At 48.7% G+C, this 7759-nt stretch overlaps 1 protein-coding gene across 1 annotated transcript in view; it reads right to left on the minus strand.

Annotated features, from left to right (window-relative positions):
- The window catches only part of LOC135888844 (arylamine N-acetyltransferase, pineal gland isozyme NAT-3-like), a 33658-nt gene extending 26345 nt beyond the window's left edge, over positions 1 to 7313 (minus strand). Inside the window, exon 1 of the mRNA XM_065416635.1 lies at positions 7179 to 7313. The gene's annotated coding sequence lies outside the window, so the exon portion shown is untranslated. The remainder of the gene's footprint in view (positions 1 to 7178) is intronic.
- Positions 7314 to 7759: the final 446 nt, after the last annotated feature.

Raw genomic sequence — 7759 nt, forward strand, 5'->3', positions numbered from 1 at the left:
TGGAGAAAGAAGTGGTTCGGGACTATTTAGAAAAACTGGATGAGCACAAATCTATGGGGCCGGATGCGCTGCATCCGAGGGTGCTAAAGGAGTTGGCGGATGTGATTGCGGAGCCATTGGCCATCATCTTTGAAAACTCATGGTGATCGGGGGAGGTCCCAGATGACTGGAAAAAGGCTAATGTAGTGCCCATCTTTAAAAAAGGGAAGAAGGAGGATCTGGGGAACTACAGGCCAGTCAGCCTCACCTCAGTCCCTGGAAAAATCATGGAGCAGGTCCTCAAGGAATCAATTATGAAGCACTTAGAGGAGAGGAAAGTGATCAGGAACAGTCAGCATGGATTCACCAAAGGGAAGTCGTGCCTGACTAACCTAATTGCCTTCTATGATGAGATAACTGGCTCTGTGGATGAGGGGAAAGCAGTGGATGTGTTATTCCTTGACTTTAGCAAAGCTTTTGATACGGTCTCCCACAGTATTCTTGCCGCCAAGTTAAAGAAGTATGGGCTGGATGAATGGACTGTAAGGTGGATAGAAAACTGGCTAGATCGTCGGGCTCAACGGGTAGTGATCAATGGCTCCATGTCTAGTTGGCAGCCGGTTTCAAGCGGAGTGCCCCAAGGGTCGGTCCTGGGGCCAGTTTTGTTTAATATCTTTATTAATGATCTGGAGGATGGTGTGGACTGCACTCTCAGGAAGTTTGCAGATGACACTAAACTGGGAGGCATGGTAGATACGCTGGAGGGAAGGGATCAGATACAGAGGGACCTAGACAAATTAGAGGATTGGGCCAAAAGAAACCTGATGAGGTTCAACAAGGACAAGTGCAGAGTCCTGCACTTAGGACGGAAGAATCCTATGCACTGCTACAGACTAGGGACCGAATGGCTAGGTAGCAGTTCTGCAGAAAAGGACCTAGGGGTCACAGTGGAGGAGAAGCTGGATATGATTCAACAGTGTGCTCTTGTTGCCAAGAAGGCTAATGGCATTTTGGGCTGTATAAGTAGGGGCATTGCCAGCAGATCGAGGAACGTAATCGTTCTCCTTTATTCGACATTGGTGAGGCCTCATCTGGAGTACTGTGTCCAGTTTTGGGCCCCACACTACAAGAAGGATGTGGAAATATTGGAAAGAGTCCAGCGGAGGGCAACAAAAATGATTAGGGGTCTGGAGCACATGACTTATGAGGAGAGGCTGAGGGAACTGGGATTGTTTAGTCTCCAGAAGAGAAGAATGAGGGGGGATTTGATAGCTGCTTTCAACTACCTGAGGGGGGGGTCCAAAGAGGATGGAGCTCGGCTGTTCTCAGTGGTGGCAGATGACAGAACAAGGAGCAATGGTCTCAAGTTGCAGTGGGGGAGGTCTAGGTTGGATATTAGGAAACACTATTTCACTAGGAGGGTGGTGAAGCACTGGAATGGGTTACCTAGGGAGGTGGTGGAATCTCCTTCCTTGGAGGTTTTTAAGGCCCGGCTTGACAAAGCCCTGGCTGGGATGATTTAGTTGGGAATTGGTCCTGCTTTGAGCAGGGGGTTGGACTAGATGACCTCCTGGGGTCCCTTCCAACCCTGATATTCTATGATTCTATGATTCTATGCCAAGGTGGGCGGAGCCACTGGAGCCTGTACCCGTCCCCCAAAGGTCAAAGTGCAGGACAGGAAGTATAAAAGCCCCACCCGAGGGCTCAGAAGCTGCCTGGCCACCGGAGAAGCCAGACGCTGGGGGTCTAGCTCCCGCTCGGGAGACTCCTGCAGCCTGTGACCGACCCGAGGACTGGCCATACCAGTCAAGGCCTGATGGCGACCAGACCCCAGAGAAGCTGTTAAGCCTACCGGTGAGAAGCGACCCAGAGGAGCTGCCAAGCCTACCGCTCGCCGAGTACCCTGAGGAGCCCATGGTGCTTGATTCCATGGAGGACACCAACCAGATGCAGATACTGCTAGAGGGGGATGTAGGAAGTAGCCCGGGGGCAGCCGACCCTAGTCTGGCTGCAGCACACCCACAGCCGATGTCAGTGTGTTGCGGCCAGGATCCCCACTGACACAGCAGCAGGCTGCCTGCCGCTGTTAGGGCCTCGGGCTGGGACGCAGTGGAGTGGGCAGGCCTGCGTCCCCCTTGCCACCCCACTCACGGGTGGCAGTCTCCCCCTCACCCCAGACGCTCAGAACCAGGAGCCTGGGTTTTGTTCCTGAACTATTTGCTCATCCCCTGCCTGAAGGCCTGAGCTCCCGACCAGGTGCTTGCTGCCCGCCCTGACCCAGGTCCGGGCCTGTCACTGAACTATTTGCTCAGCCACTGCCTGAGGGCCTGAGATCCTGCTTGTTTGCTGCCCTGCCCTGACTCAGGGCCTGGGTTTTGTTCCTGAACTATTTGCTCAGCCCCTGCCTGAGGGCCTGAGCTTCTGCTTGTTTGCTGCTCCGCCCTGACCCAGGGCCTGTGCTTGTCCTGGACTATTTGCTCAGCCCCTGCCTGAAAGCCTGAGCTCCTGACCAGGTGCTTGCTGCCCGCCCTGACCCAGGTCCGGGCCTGTCACTGAACTATTTGCTCAGCCCCTGCCTGAGGGCCTGAGCCCTTGACTGTTTCCTGACCCACCAGGCTAATTCCCCGACTCACCGGACCTAAGTAGTGAGGCAGCCTGGCTCCCAGCCGCCCCAGAGAGGGGCGACCCCAACCGAACCCTTCTATAAGGAGTTTTATCACTGACTTCAATGGGAGCATATTTAGGCCAATGCTGGATGGATTTGAAAATCTCACCCTGGTGACACACTGTGACATTAAGAACAGCCCCAGGGCAGAGGGCTAGGGGCACCAAAATATCTGGTAATGAACTGCAGCTGGCTTAACTAGTTCAAGTGTACCCCAAGTCTGTAATGTCATGAAATGTATCTGGTAAGTGTCATGCAAGGTGTCAGTGAAAATCTCATGACTCACTGGTTATTAATACCGTCATGTAATGTAGATGCAAGTATCTGATGCAAAGTTATGGACATCAACTGAAGTTATAATTCTTAAAATGTGTTTTCCAGCCACGCAGGAATTACCCCACCTTAGACAAAGGAATGTCATTTCCCCACCTGGAAGTTACTTCCAAAGTACTTGGAAAGATAATGAGAATGTATTTACATCCCATATAAACAGACCCATCAAGCTAACAAGGGGTGAAGGCAATTGTCACACTATGGTGTGGGGGGAAGGAGAGTGGCAATCACACATCTAATGTTCATTCAATTACACCAGTGGGGGCAGCAACTAAATAAGTTGCGTTTTAGCAGACAATCCAAGCAGGGGAAGATGCAGCAGACCACTCACTTCAAGACAGACTCCATGTTGCCTACTTCACAGCTGGAAATAGACTTTTGTCTGGATGTCTCCTTCAGAAGAATCCTCTTCAAAGATTCAATGGACTATAAAAGAGAGGGGTCGAGAAACCCAATGTATCTATCTTTCACCTAAGAAGACAAGGGTACTAGCCTTTTGACTTTGGAGGATAGATCCTGACCCAGGAGCTCCGTCAGCCATATTGATGGAAACATGTGGTGAGGATTTTACCTTGAACCAAGTTTAGCTTGCTAATTTTTAGTCAGTAGAAAGTGTTTTATCTATATTTCTCTTGTAACTATTGCTGACTTTAATCCTTATGCTTGTACTCACCTAGCACCTCGCTCTTTGAAATGAAAATTCACTTGTTTTACTTTTAATCCAAACCAGTCCAGAGTTGTGTTTGAACTGAACTGTTTGGTAACTCCAGTTAAAGTAACAAACTGTTGGATGTTGACTCTTTAAAGAGCAATGAACGTTAACATTCCGCTGATTGTCCAGGACAGGACCGGACATTTCAGAATAAGTGTTTTGGGGGAAATTCTGGGCTGGGGAGAGTGTGAAGTCACCTTACCAGTTGTTAACCATGGCTAGTAGAGACCAGTGGAAATCTGTAGTATTGCAGGCAGGCTTCTGGATCCAAAACATTGGACCAGGGCTGCCCAATACACAGACATAAAGCGCATGTTTGTTTCTGACTGTGGACATCCCCAGCAGAGAGCTACAGTAGCAAAGTTTTAAGACACTTAAAGGTTATAAGGTCAGAGTTGACAGCTCTTCACTGGTCTGGATTGCACCTCAGAATGTAACACACATCACATCAATGCTATTTCATCTAATGAAGGATCCTAGTGTAACCCCCCATAAATCAGTAGACTTGACCCCTCGGACCAACTTAAGACCTGGTGTAAGTGGGTGTAACTCCTTGGATTTCACTAGCTGCATGTGTACTACTCAAAAAAATTAAGAAGAAAAACCACAAAGATGAAATTTCAGACATTTGGGAGGAAAGGAGAATCATAACAGAGGGGCAGATCCTCTCCTGCTCCCTGATTGTTTAAAATGACTAAGCCCCTTGCAGAAGACAAGGATATGAGTTTGTTTGTTTTACCATTGTTCCTAGTGGCTCCAGGTGTGCTAGGCACTCTACATACACATTTTAAGAGGTACTTCCTGTCCAGAAGAGCTTACAATTTAATAGACCAGTCAGATAAAGGAAGTGGTATTGTTCCCGTTTTTCAGGTGGGGTATTGAGTCAAGGAGACAACTTTGGCCCAGATTATCAAAGATATTTGGGTGCCTACCTAAGGGGGAATTAGATGCCTGAATACCTTTGAGGATCTGGGTTTAAAGGACACACTCAAGGTCCTAGTGGGAGCCAGAAACCACACACAGCACTTCTGAGCCCCAATACAGTTCTTTAACTGCAAGGCCAGCCTTCTAGGCAGGGCCAGCTCCAGGCACCAGCGCAGCAAGCTGGTGCTTGGGGCGGCCCATGGAAGGGGGCGGCAGGTCCGGGTCTTCGGCAGCTATTCGGCGGTGGGTCCCTCAGTCCCTCTCGGAGGGAAGGACCGGCCGCCAAATTGCCGCCGAAGAATGAAATGGCGCGTTAGAGCAGCCGACGAACTGCCGCAGATCGCGCCTTTTTTTTTTTTCTCTTCGCCGCTTGGGGCGGCAAAAAAGCTGGAGCTGGCCCTGCTTCTAGGCACTGCTTGGTTAAATATTTCCTGTGCTATTCATGCTCGTTGGCAGAAGGCACTCATCCCACTGTCTTCTGCTCTTAGTGCTGACAGGAGGTAGAAGCAGATTCGCACTCCTGGTGCTGTGGCCTTTCAGTGAGCCTGTCAGCTCCATTCTCCTCTCATTAGCAGGGGTGAATGGGAGGGGCTCGTTTTCTGCCTCTTACTCACCACCATCCCTGGTGGCTCAGCTCCCCAGCTTTGTGCCTCACTGGTCTAAGTGAGGTGTTAGGAGCAGGAAGGAGACGCTCACTTTCCAAAAGAAGGAAATCAAGGACCGTGACAGAGCATCATCTCCACCGCGGCTTTTCCCCTCCCACTACATAATGTGAGATACAGCAGGGAGGATGGGTTGCCCTTATTCTCCCTACTCACTGTTCCTTCCCACAATCTTCAGAGGCAACCAGCAGGCCCTGTGCCTGGAAGTCAATTGTCAGGAATGGGCAAGTAGATCTACAACCCCTTTACCTGACAGCAGCAGGACCTGGCTCTCTCCGTCTGCACCGTTGTTCCTGCCTTTTAGAAACCCTGGGGCCTGAGAGGGAGCCCCAAATGCACTGGGATTAGGGAATGCACCACCCATCAATTCAATGCACTCTGGGGTCTCCCAAACTTCAGTGTACAAAGGGCAGTGTGGCCAGCAATGAGACCAGGTTCTCCTTCCCATTGCTGGGGGAATGAAAGACAAGCCAGCCAGCAACAGCTGCAGATCAGATCAAGGTGCGCAGGCTAGCTGGCTGTTCCCAGATTATAATGTCCCGGGTGGGCAGAGATCACTACTCAAGATCACAGCTCATGGTAAGCAATGCAGGAAAAAAGCCAGGACCTGGTGGAGAAAACCCAGGGGATTGGTGGCCCTTTGGGGAGGGAGCAGGGATTTTGATATGGACAAATAGGCTAATAGTTATACCCAGAGGACCAAAGAGTTAAAACTACCAAACATCAGCCTACTCTGAGAATCAGATTGAGAATGACTGGTCAGAGCACAGATGATTGATCAGAGAGGTCTCAAACATTCCCAGGTACCTTCTGTGCCTTAAGATAAAGGTGTCCGAAGCCCAACGGATAAAAGTCCCATTGTGCTGCTCTCTAGGTAGCACTTCCTCCTTGGTTTATATGATTCATATATTTAAAACTTACCACACTAAGGATATAAGAAGTATTCAATCTGGATAAAGTTATCAGTATGCAGTACTGAAAAACCCACAAAAATTCCATCATATGAAAGAAATGGGGAAAATACCCCAAATATAAAACAATATTGCTCCCAATTAGGACAATATACAGGCAGGGTCAGAAAAGTCCCCAACTGGTGCTGTTCAGAATGTATAGAAATGTAAATTGTAGCTATCCCAGTATCGTCAACCCCAAAGGTTCAAATTTCAGGCCCCTAAAAATCACACGATTGGCTTAAAAATCATGATATTTTAAAAAATAATAAATTTGGGTTCTTTTTATTTACGTTCTGGAACTGGCGCATTTAGGGGTCACATTTTCAAGCTTTTCACAGCAACCAGCAGGTCTAGAAAAAAAATTTTTTTTAAATGAGATCTGAGATTGTCAAGTAATAACCTGATTCCAGCTTTGAAATTTTTAAGAAAACCACAAAATACCACAAGAGTTGTCAACACTGCTATCCAACTTCAATTCCTTTTGTTTCTTTTTTGGTAGAATTAAAAACAGTATTTTAAATGATCTTTCCTCTTTAAGGAAAATCTTACTGTGTTGTTGCTATTCTAATTTTAAATGTATTGAAAGTATGTTGGCTTTGAAAACAAAATAAAATGTATTATTGCTTACAACTATCAGAACCAAGCATAACATCAGAAGTGTCTGAATCTGTCCATCCGGCATGGTTATTTCTGGGTCACCTTTCACACTGGCATTTGAACCAAGTCAGATGATGTGAATGTGTATTCTGGCTGGGCTGATAATTGAGAGAATAAGCCAGTAAGTCTGTTACACTGACACAAGAGAAGTCAAGTCTGAAATTGGCTGAAGATTCCCTCTCAGTCCTTATGCAGTGTAGCCATTTCCTGCAATGTTTGTTCATAGGCCAGATTTGAATGCACATTTTTGACCAAATCAGCCACAAATATTGTGGGTTTAAAAGGTGTCTTACCTGTAAAAACAGTTCAGCCACAAGTGTATCAGTTTTCACTCTCTTGCTTCTTTAGGCACTAAACCGTCTGGCCCGGTTTTCAGTCCTTTATGCAGTGAAGTTGGGAATAGACAACAGTTCTCCAACTTCTCTTGAGAGAAACTCAGGGGTGAAAGTAACTTAAAGGACTTGCCGGCGCTCCGGAGTCCTGAGGAGGGGCGTGGCCTCCACCGAAAGAGGCGTGGCCTCTACTGGAAGAGGCAGGGCCTTTAAATCCCCAGGCCCTTTAAATCAGGATTTAAAGGGCCTGGGGCTAGGGCTGTGGTAGCAGCAGCTGGGAGCCCCAAGCTCTTTAAATCTCCCCCTGACCTCCCAGCTGCAGAGGTGTCTGGGAGCCCTGGGGTTCGGGAGCGATTTAAAGGGGGTGATTTAAAGGGGCCGGGGCTCTAGCTGCTGCTACTGCATCCAAGCCCCGGGCCCTTTAAATTGCCGACGGAGCCCCAGGGCTCCAGCAGCAGGGCCCAGGGCTCTGGCTGCCGCTACCCTCCAGGGCCCTTTAAATTGTCTCTGGAGCCCTGCTGCTTGAGCCTTGGGGTAGCGGC

This window comes from Emys orbicularis, chromosome 14 (genome assembly GCF_028017835.1).
Source record: "Emys orbicularis isolate rEmyOrb1 chromosome 14, rEmyOrb1.hap1, whole genome shotgun sequence".
Lineage (NCBI taxonomy): Eukaryota > Metazoa > Chordata > Testudines > Emydidae > Emys > Emys orbicularis.